At 41.0% G+C, this 17705-nt stretch overlaps 1 protein-coding gene across 2 annotated transcripts in view; it reads left to right on the top strand.

The window, feature by feature from the left end:
• PDZRN3 (PDZ domain containing ring finger 3) overlaps window positions 1-17705 on the top strand; it is a 242894-nt gene that overhangs the window by 47265 nt on the left and 177924 nt on the right. The window contains exon 1 of one of the 2 annotated variants that reach the window (XM_032149507.3): window positions 16583-16740. The exons of the other annotated variant lie outside the window; for it this stretch is intronic. The gene's annotated coding sequence lies outside the window, so the exon portion shown is untranslated. Of the gene's footprint in view, window positions 1-16582; window positions 16741-17705 lie in introns of those variants that run through there. 2 annotated transcript variants of the gene reach the window in all.

Here is a 17705-nt window from a genome sequence, read left to right as displayed (position 1 = left end):
AGGATCGCAGTAGTAAACAAATGGCACACTTAAGGTAGGATCCATCAGAGAGTTTAGTAAAAGGACGATTTTCAAGGATATGAGAAGAGTGTAGGACACAGGTCGCCAAACTTCTATAAAGGGCCAGATGGTAAATATTTTCAGCCTTGCAGGCCATGTGGCTTTTGCTTCAACTATTCAACTCTGCTGCTCTAGAGGGAAAGCAACCATGGACAGTAACTAAACAAACAGGTGTGTCTTCCAGTAATATGATTCACAAAAACAGGCTTTGGGCTGGATCTGGCTCCGGGGCCATAGTCCATTAAACTCTGGGATACAGGAAGAAGAGCAAAGGGCAGTAACTGGGCTAGTAGCAATGCTGTGACCGACCTTTGGCTTGAAGGGCAGGAGTGGAAGGAGGTACCAGAACCTGGAAGAAAGGCAGTCTGTGAAGAGGGCTGTCCAGACAGGAGCTGTGCACTCTGGAGAGAGTGCTATCAAGAGACATCCCACAGGAAGGAACTTTGGGGCGGGGCACAAATCTAGGCCACATTTCTCCTCTCTCCCTTGGTTTTCCTCTGCTGTGCCCCATTGACTGATCCCAGCTAGAAGCCAGGGAGTGAGGGAGACCAGAGAACCATTCTATACAAGGTGTCCTCCCTGGGGACAGAGAGCAGGGTGGAAAAAGGGAAGCTCTCTGGCAGGAGGAGGAAATGAGATATGGCACACGATGCACTTAGCATGGATTCCCCAAGTACCAAGGGCTCGTGTTGTTTATTAATCCTAGTCATCACAAACATCTGCATCTCTGATTACATGTGGGGTTGCAATGTAAAACATAAGTGAGTAAAGGAAGCATGAGTAGAACTTTCCACAGAGATCCACTCACAGCAGAAGCTAGTCTTGTAAGGGTTTCTTATCCCTTGGGTTTATCAAGCTTTCCTCTAGATTCATCGTTCTGAAAAGTTGCTTTTGGAAAGACATTATACCAAGCTCTCAGTTTGGGTTTGAAAGCTGGGAAAAACCCTCTTTGCTAGAATGAATGAATGAAAATTGACCTCTTGTAGAATGATTCATCAACCATTCATGAGTGAGCGACTCCATTTAGAAAAGTATTAATTTAGTCATGTCCCAAAACATCACATCACATTGCAGATTAAGGTCAGCAAAAATGAATGTTTTGACAATCCTGTAATCAGTGCTAATAGAGGCATTGAAAATAAGTGTCTTGAGAATGTGGGTTGTGGTTGATTTAATGTGTTATTATTTTTTTTTTTTACTTATTCTAATTTAGTCTCATTGTTTCTCCAGAAATTTCACTTATCTCTAAGACTTTGACTTCTTTGTCTATAACTCTAAATGTATAGTAACACACACCAACAAGATGACAGTTCTGTGAAGTCCCACTTTTTTAGCACACAGGGTAGATATTCATGTCTATCAACAAGTGTATTTAGGCAGTGAGTTCAATCATGCAAAATTGAAAAAAGGCAAAAGTTGGATGATTTCACCAGGCTCTTTAAGAAACTTGTGTTTGGTGGTGATGCTTGTCTTGAAAAGATAAATTTCCTAGTATTTGGGGGGACTTAGAATTCTACTTGCATCACCCTGAAAACTTGTTTCTCTACCTTTTATATAGCTGGGATCACTGATTTTTTTTATACAGAAAGAAAAAGTACATGTAAAGTCTCTGCTAAAGTCAGGCTATGGCATTCTTCCTTGGCGCACTGGAACCTAGAAACACTAGCAGTTGTCTTGACTCGTAGATTGATTATGGGACACAATGCAACTTAGGTGTTGAGGATGCAGTTTCGCTCAGCCTATATCACGTATATAGATATCAGCTTTATATCAGCTTTTGTTTTGAATGGCTTTGGGTAACACCTCTAATCATATATGTAAACTGTGTTATTTTAATCCATCTCAATTTAGACCTTATTCTCCCATCCTTAACACTGGATAGAGCTCATTTCCTCAGTTTGGGGTAGTGGAGGGTAAAGGAAAGAAGTTGGCAGAAAATAGGCAGCTCCCTTACGCCACTGTGTATATATATATATATATGTATGTGTGTGTGTGTGTTAGAGTATGCATGCATGTGCATAATTTCTTCCAAAGGACATATAGTGACTCCCTGCAGAATGATAGCAACATAACTGAAGATGACTTTGCTTGATTTTTCTCTCTTTGTCTCCTGTCCTTCTTTCCTCATCCCTCTGCCTCTCTTTCTCTCTCTTTCTATGATATTTCGCCTGAACTTTCAAATTGTGTGACTCTAAGTTTTGTCAGTCAAATATACATTTGTTAAGAGGCTTACTGCTTAGGTAATATGCAAAAATTGGTTTGATCACCAGAAAGAATCACAGGAAAAATTTTAAAACTCAGGGATCAGTTAATTTGGTCTCCTGTTTGTCTAATGAGAAAACAGAGGCATACAGAGCTGAAGAACCTGTTCCCATTCCGTCATCTGATGCCTGCAGAGTTAGGACTAGCGCCAGTCTTCATTTGTCGTCTCTACAACACAATGCAGGTTCTTTCTAATAATGCCCTTCTCTTTCTTCTTCTGAACTTTCTCGGATAAAGTTTTTATCCGAGTATTTGGATAAAAAGCAATTTATTTTTATAAATAAATTGGGGGGATAATAAGCAATTTATTTTTTAAGCACACCTCACATTTTTGTCCCAACTGTAAAGTAAACATTATGAAATTTGGTAGTTAACTTTCTATTCAATTTGACTGCTGTTTCTCGTGTTTCTACTTGAGAAGGTCGCTGTGTTTGATCAAATTCTGGGAGAAAAAGATGAGATGAGGCTTCTTGGAGCAACTTCTTGTGTGGTGCTTCACTGAGCTTGTGGCACATGTTAGTTTGGAAAGAAGATTTGCCTTGAAAATGGGGTCTCTGAACCCTCTGGGAGGGATAAGGTAGTGCAGTGGAGTTGGTCATGCAAGGATGGCTTTTCCAGATTCCAGGCACCAATGTGAACTGCAAACAGCACACATATTGTATTTGCTCTATAGTTATTTGTGAACTTTCTCAAGAAGTACCTGTGTAATTATAAACCCCTGTTCTTCCTTGTCAGTACAGTATAATGCCGCTTATGTTCATTACGTCTTTAGACGATCATGTTGAATTACAGAAATACTCATTTTTGTGATAAACATGAAGTCCTTTAGAGCTTGGGGATTTTCTGCTGTATTAACTTATTAACTTTTTTATTTTTAAAAAACAAAACATCACTTTGCTCTCTTGTACGACACTTCAAAGGAATGACACCTTATCACAGCCCTTTAGTGAGCTGAGAGATATAAAACTCGGTTATATTTGACAGCATACTCCAATAGGACTGTGCTGTAAATGAAGGGATTGTTTAGCACAGGGCTGAACTGCCAGAGACGGTAAGGGGCTAGATGAGGGGGGAAGTTGAATTTGTTGTAAAAAGCACCTTCTTATCTTTTAGATTTAGTCAATACTGGTTTCTGCCTTTTGGCTAATTTTGCTGTATTAAAAGTGCTTGTTCTCCCTTTGGGAGGCCAAGGCGGGCGAATCACTTGAAGTCAGGAATTCGAGACCAGCCTGACCAATATGGAGAAACCCCAGCTCTACTAAAAGTACAAAAATTAGCTGGGCATGGTGGTGGGCTCCTGTAATCCCAGCTACTTGGGAGGCTGAGGCAAGAGAATTGCTTGAACACGGGAGGTGGAGGTTGCAGTGAGCTGAGGTTGCCACCAGTGCACTCCAACCTGGGCAACAGAGTGAAACTCCATTTCCGCCCCCCACAAAAAAAAAAGTTCCACTGAACTCATTGGCTTTATTTCTGTTTTTAAAGAAGTGTTGTGAGAGGAGTGGCTAAGAAGGATTTCTCAGCTATACCAGCTCACTCTGCCTAAGTAGCATGGTCAAGTACTCAGTTTGGTTTTATCCTGGGGCAAGCTCTCTTGATGGTGAGAAGATTAGCAGTCAAGAGGCTCCAAGAGAGGGGTTAGACTGTACTTGGAAGACAGCCTTTAGCTTTAGAAGATACTTGATGTTTGACATTTTTTCCCTTTATAGGCTGAGTGTCAAATATCGGACAGGGCTAGAGCCCCCTCATTAATCCTGACAACTGTTACTTCTCTGTGATGTTAGAATAAAGGGTATTTGCCTTTTTAATGTCAGGCCTTCTTGCCTTCTGCAAACCACTCATGTCCAGAGGATGTACTAAGAAGCTAGCTGCATGCTTTTCCAGGCAGCTGGAAGTTTGCATATATGGCAAGGCAAACTTGACCAGCTTATCTTGAATGGGATAGAAACACCCTTCTATATTTGCTGTGAATTTTTTTAAAGTGGTACAATATGAGTTAATGTTTAGAGCTGACTATGGTAAGGACTGTATATGTATATGTATATGTATATGTATATGTATATGTATATGTATATGTGTGTGTGTATTTGTGTGTGTGGCTATTTTTAAAGCCTGCTAAAGTATTTTTGGTGGACTTGCATAGATTGGGAAAAATGAAAATCGTCTCTGATGCTCACCTTTTACAAATGAGGTATTACCATAGAACAGGGGTTGGCAAACTTTTCCTGTAAAGAGCCAGATGGTAAATGTTTTCAGCTTTGGGGGTCATGCAGTCTCTGTTGCAGCTGCTCAACTCTGCCATTGTAGTGTGAAAGCAGTTATAGGCAATATGTAACTGGATGAGCATGGCTTTGTTCCAATAAAACTTTATTTAATAAAACAGGTGGTGAGACAAATATGACCTGGTGACTGAGGTGTGTTAACCTCTGCTAGAAATTTCTACTGCTTACATATAGCTCTGGCTTTGTGGCTAGATTTCATCTTAGAGGACACTTTGCCCCTCACTTTGCCTCCTCGTCTTCCCAGACACCACATTGCAGATTGTCACTTGCTGCAGTCTGTAACAAGAACATATGATTCTGGGTGCTTTATATATACTCTGTCTTTCCCTGGCAACTGAAGGCCCTGGAAATCTTGCCTAGCTGTTGATCTGCTCTGGGGTCCTACCTTAATATGTTCCGGGGTCTTGTCTTGCCAGAGAGGGTCACTGTTAGGATCTCAGAGAAGCCCTTAGGACAGGTAAGACAGATCAGCATTTCAACAGATCACCCCTGGTTTCCAGTCAACTATCAGCAACCAACCTCTGTATCTTATTAGAGGCTCTGAGATAAGCCTTAATTCTGGCACACTGTGGGACACAAAAGAGCCTAAAACCTCCCTTTTGCTAATGAGTTGTGTGGTATTTTCTCACTTTATCTCAGGTCTCCAGCCTAACAGCTCCTGGAGCTATCTTTTCAAAATTCCAGCAATTTTTTTCCAAGTTTCCCATTAAATCATTGAAATCCAAATGATACATATACATAGTTTTCCCAAATGCAGGAGGGAATCTGCATTTTTTTTATTGAAAAAGGGAGGGGGCACTCTTGTAAAATAAAGCTGCTCCCTCTGCCTCACTCCTCTTGGCTCGATGTAATTATTTCTCTGAGTATCTGATTTGTTGCTGTCTCTGGACAGTGCTGCTCCATTTTTGTACTGCTGTCCCACTGCTTGCGGTGACTCAGGTGTGCTTGGAAACAGGACGCAACCAACTGTGGTTGAGTTATATGCACCCTGACAGCCGGAATGTACAGTGTGATTTATGGGAGTTGTTCACACAAGATCCCTAGATAGCTTGGTTTTCTGACATACATGTGAAGTTTTAAGGCCCAGGGTAGAGGAATACGCTCCAAGGAACCAATGGATGCTAATGACATTTCTAAGCACTGTGATGAATCAATCCAGGACTTTTTTATGTCAACTTAGAGTATACTGGAATAGAACACAGCATTGGGTTTCCATAAAACTGAGTTAGCAGCTAGCAGTTTAACCACATGAACTTTGTTACTTTGGAAGAGCTTATTAAAATCTCTGAAAGAGGAATAAGAGATAAAGGAAGAAAATCAATCCCTGTGACCACACATTAAATGGGTCAAAACTTAGCAAATTCACAGCCTGGGCAAACAGATTTAATGGTTTATTTTTATCAATATTTTACAGTAGAATTTGAAACAAGAATGACTTTGGACACCTGAATTCTACCTATTCACTCCAGCTTGCTTTTCTTTAAAAGAAAGATACCAAATGAAATTATTTTTAAGACCTTTTTTTTTGGCATTGAATCAACATTTTGTCGCAAACCTAATTAGATTTCTAAAAAGTATCATACTGTCCCTTGCTCAAGTTAAGTACAAAATTGCCTAGGAAATTTTTTCTAAACCCAATGCCACGTTCCATTCTTTACCCTGCCGTATCCCAGCCCGAGGATTAGAGTGAGTGGAAGGTGTGTTCCTGTTTTTTCAAAACAATGCTCGGGACACATTTTTGACCACACCAGCTTCCATCGCACTGCCGCTTCTGCTCTTCCGGTTCTGAGCAGCCGTCTTAGAAATCAACTCTTGGGGCAGTCTGTTGATGAGGTGAGGGCTGCCTGCTCAAGGGAGATAAAGATAGAGGTCTCCAGGCTCTCCTCTGGGGACAGGACTCTCACCCCGGCAGCTGCGGCTTTGATTGAAAAGGTATGTGGCCCTCTGGAGCTGACTTCAACCAAATGGCATTGGTCTTTGAAAAATGTACTTTAGCACAGCCCCTGTGGAACGTGTTTACTTAAGGATTTTACCCTCGCTTTAGAAGTGAGAATGTGACTGCAGCTGGACTGCCCCTCACTGAAAGCATTTGCTGCGAATGTGTCTTCTGCTAATATGTTTAAGGATCTATAATGAAAACAGAGTCATTCTGAAATAAAAGGACATTGACATAAAAAGCAGTAATGGTTGATGCTGTCTGTTTTTTAAGATAAGGGTTTTGTCACAAAGGCACGATTTATGGTGGGAATACTGAGGAGCGGGAGTGTGGCAGGTGATAAATCACTGTTCTCACCACTGGATATTGAGAAAAAAGGGATACAAAGACCTTTTAAAAATAGGAAAGATAAAAGCACTCCAGGGCATGTAGTTTTATGGAAAACATGGTAGAGAAAGTGCAGTAGGACTGAGATTGTGTGTATGTTGTTGACTGAAATGTTTTAATCTCATTTGGAGGAAAACCATAGGTAAGATATATTTTCGTAAAACTGGATCTTGAAAAACTTAGTCCATACACTGGGCAGCATATAATCATGCTTTTTAATGTAGGGCTTTCATGGTAGCTATGATGGTGATAAAAATCACAGTCTTTCTCTTCTCTTTATCTTGTGCACAAGTTTTCTTCTGCCCACAGCCAGGTAGATGAGAGAAAACAAAAGCAGATGCATTTATAGGATGTTAAAGGCAAGAACAAAACCAATACCTTAAGAGACTTTTTAGGAACCTCTTGGAAGGCATGAGTCCAGGGAGGGGTTATAGAGTCTGGGGACCTCTTGGGCACCTTCATCCTCCTCCTCCTCCTTCTCCTCTGTTCTCTATGCTGCTGGAAACTTGATACATTGCCACATGGATGGGGGCTCATACAGGCCACCATTGATGCTTCCTTGTAGATGGGAAAGCCCTGCTCCTGGATCAGTCAAAATCAAGGGCTAGCTTTTGAGGAAACCTGATTCTAGGCAGCTGGTCAATTGGAGCAATAGATTATCTTAGAGAGGATTCCTTCTCTTTTAGAGGACTCTATGAATGCATAATCCTGTCAGTAAGTGAGCGTGTGGGTTAATGCCGCATTAATTACATATCTGGGGATATGTCAGGTGCAGGTATGAGGACTTCTGTGCCGCATAGCAGAACACCAAAAATCAGTTCAAGAATTGAATTCATATGCAGCCTTTACTTTTTGGCCAGTACAAAAGCAAGTGAAATATGCCTGTAATTATTGCCATAAAATAGCAATTCATAGTCTCACATTTTGTTAACATTCGTTGTCTCTTCTAGATGTATGCCTCATAAGTTAGTCAGTATTCATTTATCATTCATTTATTTGTTTTCTCATTCATTCATTCATTCATTCATTTGAGAAATATTTGAGACCTTCTACATGCCCGTTGTTGTCCTTGGTGCCAATACACAGCAGAGAAGAAAACAAGAGTCCTGCCTTCATGCTGCTTAATCCTAGTAGGGCAGAGCCAGGCAGTAAGCGAGACCAAATATATAATGTGTCAGCGGGGTAGTATAAGGGCTTGGAAGAAAAATGAAGTAGGGTAAGATAACAGAAAGTAATAGAAGGCTAAAGGCTGAAATGGCATCATTTTCTCACCCCCTCAGGAGTCAGTGTCACCCAACTCCTCTCTGCCTCCTGCCTTTTATCCTAAAAACATCCCTGTGAGGGGGCAAGCAGGACTGTCATTTCCATTTACAGATGATGAAACCAAGGCACAGTGTTTAAGAGATGGCCAAGATGGCACAGCAGGTAGATGTCAGGTCACTCAGAGCTCCTGTTCTCAACCCCTGGAGAGTTCCTTCTCTTCACCACTGCCAGCCCTAGTCCAGCCCAGCGCCTGGCCCTTTGGCCAGGGGCAGGCTCAGTGAGTGCGTGTTTGAACGGAGGCACTGTGCTAAGCACTAGGGAGGAAGAGAAAGGTAACCTCAGGTCCTGCCTGGAGAAGACCCCAGACACAGGGCTGAGGTTTGGCACAGGGCTGTCTGTCCTCTGTGTCTGTCAATGTGTGTGCGGGTGTGGGGGTGGGAGGCTTCTGAGAAAGCTTCACTGAGGAGCAGCTGATCTCATTGCAGAGAAGAGGATAAAGGCATTCTGTGCAGTGGAAATTGTCAGTGTAGAAGCCTCGGGGCTTAAGAGAACGTGACATGGAAGAGACAGGAAATATGTACTCTTGTACAGGTATGCGGCACACATGTGGCCCCCTCCCTCCCAGCCTCCTCACTAAAGATTATTAACCTGCTTATTCTCCTGGTTCACCTGAGGCTGTTTTGAGAGAATCTCAGAATCTCAGTCTTCATTTCATACAACATTCTTCGGGCTCCTCTTGTTCATCTTTGCAGACTGAAGTATTTATGAAGGACCTTCAGAAATCTGATTCCTCCTGATGAATCAAAGAGTAAAGAAGAATCAAACATGATCAACCAGGTGAGGCAATGTGATGAAAAGGGGTGTGTGATATAGAATAGGTGAGCTGGGTTCAAAGTTCAGCTGCAGCACATACTTTGGGCCAGTTATTTTACTTCATAGGACCTCAGTTTTTTCATCTAGAAATAGGAATAATGATACCTACCTCCTGAGAGATAAAGGGCAGAACAACAATTTCAGTAAGGCTCTATCATTTCAGTTATCCTTCCCTGCTACAGTGCAAATCTCTCTTAAAGACTGTAGGTCTGGCTTCCGTGAATCAAATAGAAACAGTTACAGCATAAACCTGGGCCACTGTGTTGCCCTGGGATATGCATATCATCTGTTTTAAACCCAGGATTTTACTTTCCTCCTAGTGCTGTGGCTGATTATTTAATTTTTAGATAATTGTGTGGCAAATATCATGTATTAGAAGGTAGGGCTATAAAAAGAGTATGCCACAAACAGAGTTTGGTTGTTGGCCAGCAAGTCCCAAGCTGCCTCTGCTGCCATGTGCTACCACATCAAATGAGTTGCCTGGGAATCCCCTGCTGACATCGGTCTCACGTGGGTGATATTTGGAAGGTAGTTTTGGTGTGTATTTGTGTTGATCATTATAGTAATGACATGCATTTACCAGAGTTTTGTAGGAGAGCGACTCTCAGCTGTGGTTTAGAGACATAGCCCTTTGGAGCTCCAGGTATCTCAAAGGCTGTAAAACTTCTCAAGTCAAAACTAGTTTTAATTTTACTGCTTGAGAGATGCAATATGAAACATATGACAGCAATGAGTGTCTATTTTTGTAGCAACTCAAGCCGCCTGCTTTTTTAGGGGAAGATTTATAATAAAGGCACATAACTTTAGGGCTTTTAACCTTGCTCAAAAAAAAAAAAAAAGACTTTCCTGTTCATTGTCATATCTAGCTCTGGGGAGATAGACAGGTTAGTGGTGATCTGCACCATTTTACAGGTGAGATCCCTGAGGTGGCTTGTGGCTTTGGTCCAAGAAGCCATTTATTTTTTATTCCTGGCTTCACATGGCTCCTCCCTTGGCTGGCTCCTTCTTATCCCTAATCCCCTATCTTTGTAGCTTGTCTGTTACCTATCAAAAGAAGCCATGCTTGATTTCTCTATTGGAAGTTCAACTGCTTTTCCTACCTCTGGTTTCCCTTCAACTCCTTATTTATTTCATTATCGCATTAGCCACTAGTTTTATTTCTTGGGTTTTCAAATGGTAATTATTATTTAATTTTATTGATTAGTCTGTCTCCAGCATTAGAACAAAAACACATAAACTCCATGAAGGCAAGGACCCTATCGTTGTATTTCTGTTGCCCTAGGGAGGTGCCTGACACACCAGGCACCCTTTGTTAACGTGTTTGGAAGGGAGATAGAAGTTAAGTTTTAAAGACTAAGCTGATCATTGAGTTCCTATGTTCCAACAGTAGGAAATGGACTGGAAGAAGGCTGTTTGAGGTATGAGGATTATTATAAAAGGACATTTTTACAAATGAACCAGGTTTATACTTCAATATGTGTAGAGTTCTCCGAATCATGTCTGGCAGATAAATAGACTTGCTTTTGGGGGAGTTTATTTTTAATTCAGTGGGCTTTGAATTAGAAGGAATTCCAATGCTTGTTCTTGTTCTGCTTGAGTAGAATTGATAAAATCTGTTAATCATCAGTTTTGCTTTAAACCCTTGAGGAATTTTTAAACTTTGGGAACTCAGGTCATGATTTTGAACTTTTATTTCTAATAATGTACCTGGCGTTTTTTAAAAAACAGATTTTGTTACTATTTTTTTAGATCCTTCTCATATTCACATACAGTTTGAAAGTCTTGTTCCTAAATCCCCATTTGACAGATTGTAGAGTCCAACATATGGAAATAATTAAGGCATTGTCTGCTCGTTGTGGAAGTATCCAGGAAAGTTATGAAAAGCCCCAGGAAGGATAGATGTCCATGTTGATCAAACTACCAGATTCTTATAACATGTTGCTTTTACATTGTGTCATATGGGTGAACCAGAACAATTCTGTTCTAGATGACTTTTTGAGGGCATGTCTAATAACAACTAGGTTTTTCTCTTATATTTTTCTACTGGGTCAACTCTATTACTTTAGATATTTGGGGCTACAAGTAATAGAGATTTCAAATCCAAATAGCTTAAACGTATTATTTTAGGTACAAGGACAGGTGATTCCCAGGTTAGTGAGTTGAGGAGCTGAGTGGCCTTGTCAAGGATCCAAGTTGTTTGTGGTCATCCTCAGCATGTCGGCGTAGTCTCCTCATGGTCAAAATATGGCTGCCACAGATTCAGGCATTGCATCTCGGCATGACAGTCTCCAGAGACACCAGCAAGATACCGTTTTCTTGTCTTTATAGGTGTGAAGAAAGCTTTCCAAGAAGCTCTAGAACAGACTGCCCCTTGTCAGTGGTTTGCTGGACAGAATGAAACAAACCACTAACCCTACTGTGGGCCATAAATTACCATGAATGGCTTGGACCAATTGGGATTTATGCACTTTCTCTGAGGGCAAATAAAATATGGGTCACGCCATCAAAGGAAAGGCAGCAAAGAGATGAGTAGGCAGTAAGTGGTCATTGCCATACCAGATTCATCCTACTGGAACCCCCCTTTATGGATACATTTTTTTGGTCTCAAATAATGAGCATTTTCAAAATCAGGACAAAGGAGTGGTTCTTTTGTTGCAGAGTTCCGTACGTAAATTCATATTTTCCTTCTAAATTTTCTAAGAGAATTTTATGGATAAAGACCTTCCTTCAGTATTTTCTCTTATGAGTTGAATGTCGTGCTCACAGTTCATGTAAATATTTTGAGAAAATGTTATAATTGCATTTTAATCTAAAGACTTGTGAGCCTGCCTGTTTATCGTTGAGGTTTTCTGTAATCCTTGTACTAGAGGAAGTGTCATTTTGTGTAAACCAGGAAAAGAAACTGGTTCAAGTAAGTCTAATTGCAAAGTTGCTGAATGAAGATATCCCTTTCTCTCTCTTACAACAAAAATTTAAAATATAATTTAAAATTGTCAAATAATGATCATGTCACATCTGGAAATTTCAGGTTTTTACTCCCTTGCCTTTTTTCCTAATTATCTGAATGCTCTGGATATTCAGGCTTTCAGCTGTTTGACTTTTCTGGAGGTAAGAAAAGGTATCCAGTTTATTTCACTTTTCCCAGGTGTGACTCATTTCTTTGACATAAAAATCCTTATCTCACAGGATAAGCCTCAGGAATTGGTTTGAAGAATGAAGACAAACCTGGCTTTTATGAGAATAGGGAATTTTTTTTATTGGAAGCATAGTTTTGTGTGTGTGTGTGTGTGTGTTGTTTGTTTTTTTTTTTTTTCTTTTTTTGGATTTTTAGTAGAGACAGGGTTTCACTATGTTGGCCAGGCTGGTCTCGAACTCCTGTCCCCAGGTGATCCACCCACTTCAGCCTCCCAAAGTGCCAGGATTACAGGCGTGAGCCACCGCGCCTGGCCCCTGAAGCATAGTTTTCAATGAAGAGTCGGCTTAGAAAGCGGTAGGATTTGTCCCAACTTCCCAGGACATAGTGGAAGGTGAAATAAGACCACAGATTTATCAGCCTAATCCTTAGAGACAACATTCATAAACATGAACTCTTAGTTCATCCAACCTTCTCTCCTTTTCAGATGAGGCCTAAAGAGATTAAGTGACTTGTTCACTTCCATTAATTTTTGGTGCATATAGGCCGGGCACAGTGGTGCACGCCTGTAATCCCAGCACTTTGGGAGGCCGAGGAGGGCAGATCACAAGGTCAGGAGTTCAGTACCAGCCTGGCCAAAATAGTGAAACCCCGTCTCTACCAAAAATACAAAAAATTAGGACGTGGTAGCAGGCACCTGTAATCCCAGCTACTCGGGAGGCTGAGACAGGAGAATTGCTGGAACCCAGGAGGCAGAGGTTGCAGTGAGCCGAGATTGTGCCACTGCACTCCAGCCTGGGCAACAGAGTGAGAATCCATCTCAAAAAAAAAAAAAAAAAAAAAAAAAATTGGTGGATATAGTATTTCCCTAAAGCCCTGGAGAACAGGTGGTATATACAGTATTATATAGTGCTATGCTGTCTGATATTGTTTGTACAATTACCTTAACACTCTGTACTTGGGTAACTTTGATAATGCAGATGTAGAAATTGGTAGTGGTGGTAATGATGATGAGAATGATCATGAAAATCATAAGAGAGCAGCTACCTGACATTTATTGAGCACTTACTGTATGCTGGGCAACATCCTTACAGCTATTAGCTGTAACACAATAATTATATTATTGCCCCATTTGACAGATGAAGAAAGTGAATTTAGAGGTTAGGCTTGCCCAGTGTCACGCAACTGGAAGTAGCAGAGTTAGCATTCTAGCTCATATTTGCCTAATTTCAGAGCCTGAGTTCTAAATTGAGGCTTACCACTAATTATTGAGGAGGGAAAGGATAGTATTTATGATGCTGAGAAGGAAAGTTCCTGAGTGGCACCAGGAATGACCTGGAAGAGTGAAAAGCCCTAAGAGGGATTGGACCATCCAGTGAGCATAGGGGATTGTGTAGATCAGGTGAAAATTGGACCTGCCTCTTCAACCCACAAGAGAAAGTGCAGGGCAGAGAAGAAACCTCAAGGAACAGAGTTGAGCTTTGGAAGGAGAAGTTGGCTACAGGTGCTGGAGAGGGCTGATGGAATGTAGATGGGGCAGAGGTTGAGATCCTGGCCCTCCCATGTCACACACCCTAAATTGAGGCCACATGGCTGTCAGTGAAAACAGATCCAGGTGCTGGTTTCAATAAAAGGTGGGACTAGGACACAAAGAAGGGTAGGGAGGGCAGAGAACAGCTAAGGTCTGAACAGGTCTGCAAAGTAGGTACATGGCTCCCAGGATTATCAGACATATTTTTCACATGGGAAGACAGAATTTTCGAGATGTTAAGTGACTGTTCTAAATCATTCAGCTGAGACTCTCAGTCCCCATATTTGGGATATTTGGTGTCGAGTTATACAGGTTTGGCTACAGAAGGCATGACTCGGGCAGAGAGAATTAGAGGAGCCAGGAAGAGGGCAGAGTAGGCACAGCCTCTAAACCAGCAACTGTGTTCACAGCAGCCCAGAAGCCCAGGGGGAGAACATGTGTATTCAAAGTGGTTGCATGTTCATGATAATAATTACACTAATACCCAATAACAGAGAGGTTACCTTGTGGTTATGAGCCTGGGCTCTGGAGCCAGCCTGCCTGAAGTCCTACCTCTGCATCTTCTCGCTGCTTATGTTCTATCAGATTGTTTTCCCCCTCTGGGCCTCAGTTGCCTCTTGTGCAAAATTGGAATAATAATTATACCTCATAGGATGTTGTAAGAGTTTATTAAGCACGTAGAGCAGGAGTCAGAAACCTTTTCTATTAAGGACTCAATAGTAAATATTTTTGGTATTTATGGCCGTATAGCATCAGTCATGACTACTTAACTCTGCCATAAGTTGGTAGAAAATTCAGGCATTTAAAAAATCTCTTTGCCATAGGAAATTTGCAGAAGCCCACAGCAGGCAAATATCTCCTGATTTATAAATGAAATTGTATAAAATAGTAGCCATAGAAAGTAGACTTCTGATTCCAAATTATCAGCACAGTCATGCAGAAAACAGGCAACTTTTTAAAAAATATAAGGTTTTAGTCTGTGTAAAGGTGATTATAAGAGGAATGTTCCTTCTACGGGTCTGCTTAGCTTTCTAGTAAACACTGCTTTTGATTTATCTAGTTCATCATCTTTTTTTTTTTTTTTAATAGAAAATATAATTTGGCGGCCGGGCACAGTGGCTCACGCCTGTAGTCCCAGCACTTTGGGAGGCCGAGTCGGGCGGATCACAAGGTCAGGAGATTGAGACCATCCTGGCTAATGTGGTGAAACCCCATCTCTACTAAAAATACAAAATAACAACAACAAAAAATATAGCCGGGCGTGGTGGTGGGCACCTGTGTTCCCAGCTACTTGGGAGGCTGAGGCAGGAGAATGGCGTGAACCTGGGAGGCGGAGCTTGTAGTGAGCAGAGATCGTGCCACAGCACTCCAGCCTGAGTGACCGAGCTAGACTCCGTCTCTCTCTCTCTCTCTCTCTCTATATATATATATATATATTTTATTATATATATATTTTTATTATATATTATTTATATATATATAAAATTTGGCAAGTTGCAGCCCATGGTTAAATAAGTACCACCAGAAAGTCTGAAAATGTATTTTCCATTCATAGAAAAAAGGATTAAGCTGACTTAGAAATGTTTTATGTTGACAGTGTCACTTAAAGGAGATATACTTCATTCTTAATGTGAGAAGTGTATCTTGGAATCATTTCTGGTAAAGAATTCTCTTGCCCTTTCCCCAAATTAAAAAGAGGAAGAAAAGCAAATGAAGTACAAAAGCCTTAAATTTCAGTGAATAGACAGCTGTGCTATCTATTCAGGCTTTGATGGTGGGATGGGGGTGAATCCATTGTACCGCAAATTATGTAAGCTTCAGAAGCGTTTGCACTACCTGAAGTCCCGAAAATGTAGATGGTGTGCATTTAACGGGGCTGACCTTGGTAAATATAGGTTTGTGGCTGGGAGGATGGTTTTGTGACACAACTTCTCCAAAAGCAAAGTGAAGTCTGAGTAATGATATACTTTGTGTGTAGTTTGCAGGGAATGGAGACTTTTTTGTTTTCCTCTTTTAAAGGGACTCTGGAAACCACGTCTAATTTCAATCTAATGAAACACCTCCTAATGCCAGGGGTTTCTCAGGTCAGTTTCCTAAGAAAGGCATCTCATGCCCATCTTGTACTGGATGTCCTATGTACAAAACACTATCTATATTACACTCACCTACTAGATTTCTTTTATTAGCTTTGACCCTGGTGATGTTAATGGTATTCTCGTGACTCTTTTTTATCTGTGAGACATTAATGTATTAAGGGTTAGTTAGCTCCCACTGTGTGCAATAGAGAGAGGTAGGGAGAGAATACTGAGATGTCAGTTCATACATCTCTATACATGTGAGTGTAATGGGGATTTAGGCTTTTCTATTCTGTTTTAGAAACTGTAAATCAAACCAGATCAAAAGATGGTTTTTGACCAGAATTTATAAATTTCCTAGTGAGTGTTGACACAGCACTGAAATTTAAGGAGCAGATGTATCTTCTTGAAATTCAGGAAGCTGACATGAATTCCTAATGAAAAACAAACAGCTTTTCCAGCAAAAAAAAAAAAAAAATGACTTGGGTTTCTCTGTGATGTTAATTGTACCAAGTTCTGATTATGTGTTTCAAATCATAGTAAAAATCGAGGAAAGAGGATTTTTTTTTTAAGTTTGCTTGTCCAGGAATTGAGACGTGGGATTTCAGGAGTTCTGGCCCAAACACGTGCCTCAGAAAATGGGGTAGACAAGTGCACAAGCATCCGCATGTGAGGATCCGCATGCAAAGATGCACGTGAAGACCACAGCTTCCTTTCCGGTGCTCACCATGTGAGTGCATCATTTTTCAACAGTAGTTCAGTTCAGCCTTTCTTAGATAATAGCCTTGCAAGTGAACGGACAAGCAAAGTCAGTTGCTGAGAAATAAAGCTTCCGAGCTTACGCATCCAAATGTTTAGGATACACCTGAGATGTCTCTCTTACTGAATAGAAGCAACATCCCTGGAAGCTCTGGACTTCTGAGGCACCCCAGCTTTCCCTGGTGAGTACATTAACCTCTTCCCTTCTTGACGTGCTGTGGAATCAGCTGGAATGCTCCATTTCATTGTAGCCACTTGACAAAAATGCAGCTTGCCCTGGTCACAGCAGTAATGACAGATAAAGTATGGGAGTTTGTCTAAAAGGGGGTGAGCCCTAATGGTTGAAAGGTTGACAGCTTTCAGAATGTTTGCCACCTCTCTTTAAAAGCAGCTCCACCAGAGCAGTTTGGCAAATGTAAAAACAAAACAGTTATACTGCTTGCAGCTCTAGGATTTTAAATCACAAACAAATTCTGTATTTTATTCAACCATCCAGTAGATCAATGAGAAGTAAAGCATCCTAACTGAAGGTGAGAAAGTTGTGTGTGTAAAGTTTTTCGTTGGGATCTCTCTATGTGGTTATGTTCTGCTAATAGGCAAATTCATTTAATTTTTACATGGTTTCCCCAGATGAGCTGTTTACATAGTTGCTTGTTCTTCTCTTCCCTTCCCTTGTCTTCCCTGCTTCTCTGACCAATACCATCTAGACCTAGCAAATAGACTTTAGTGTACAAGTGTGCCAAACTCATTTCATGTGCACGAGCCGTGACTCATTGTCAGTCACCTGGAGCCTAGGGAGATTTCTGCATTAAGAAATCTTTTACTCCTAATAATGCTGTTTTCTGGATCATGAATGAGGCTCAGCCATGGCTGTGCTAAATACAGAAATATCTGTGTTCTAAAATCTCCATCTCTACAAAATTAATCTGATGCTGATGCAAAGGGATCCATCTGCCGAACATTTCCATTCCATGAATATGGGAAAAGGGGCAGATACAATTGAGTATTCACAGGTGCCTTTAAACATTTAAACCACCCTTTGAATGACGAGTTGGTTGAGTATTTCTCAGTGGAGCAAAATGTGTCTGACATGCCATTGAGCAGGTATATTTAAATGATTTCCCAGTTCTTCCACAACATACACAGT

Source organism: Hylobates moloch, unplaced genomic scaffold (assembly GCF_009828535.3).
Source record: "Hylobates moloch isolate HMO894 unplaced genomic scaffold, HMol_V3 SCAFFOLD_4, whole genome shotgun sequence".
NCBI classification, from domain to species: domain Eukaryota; kingdom Metazoa; phylum Chordata; class Mammalia; order Primates; family Hylobatidae; genus Hylobates; species Hylobates moloch.
The sequence above is the reverse complement of the archived record's forward strand: the minus strand, read 5'-3'. Positions and strand labels throughout refer to the sequence as shown.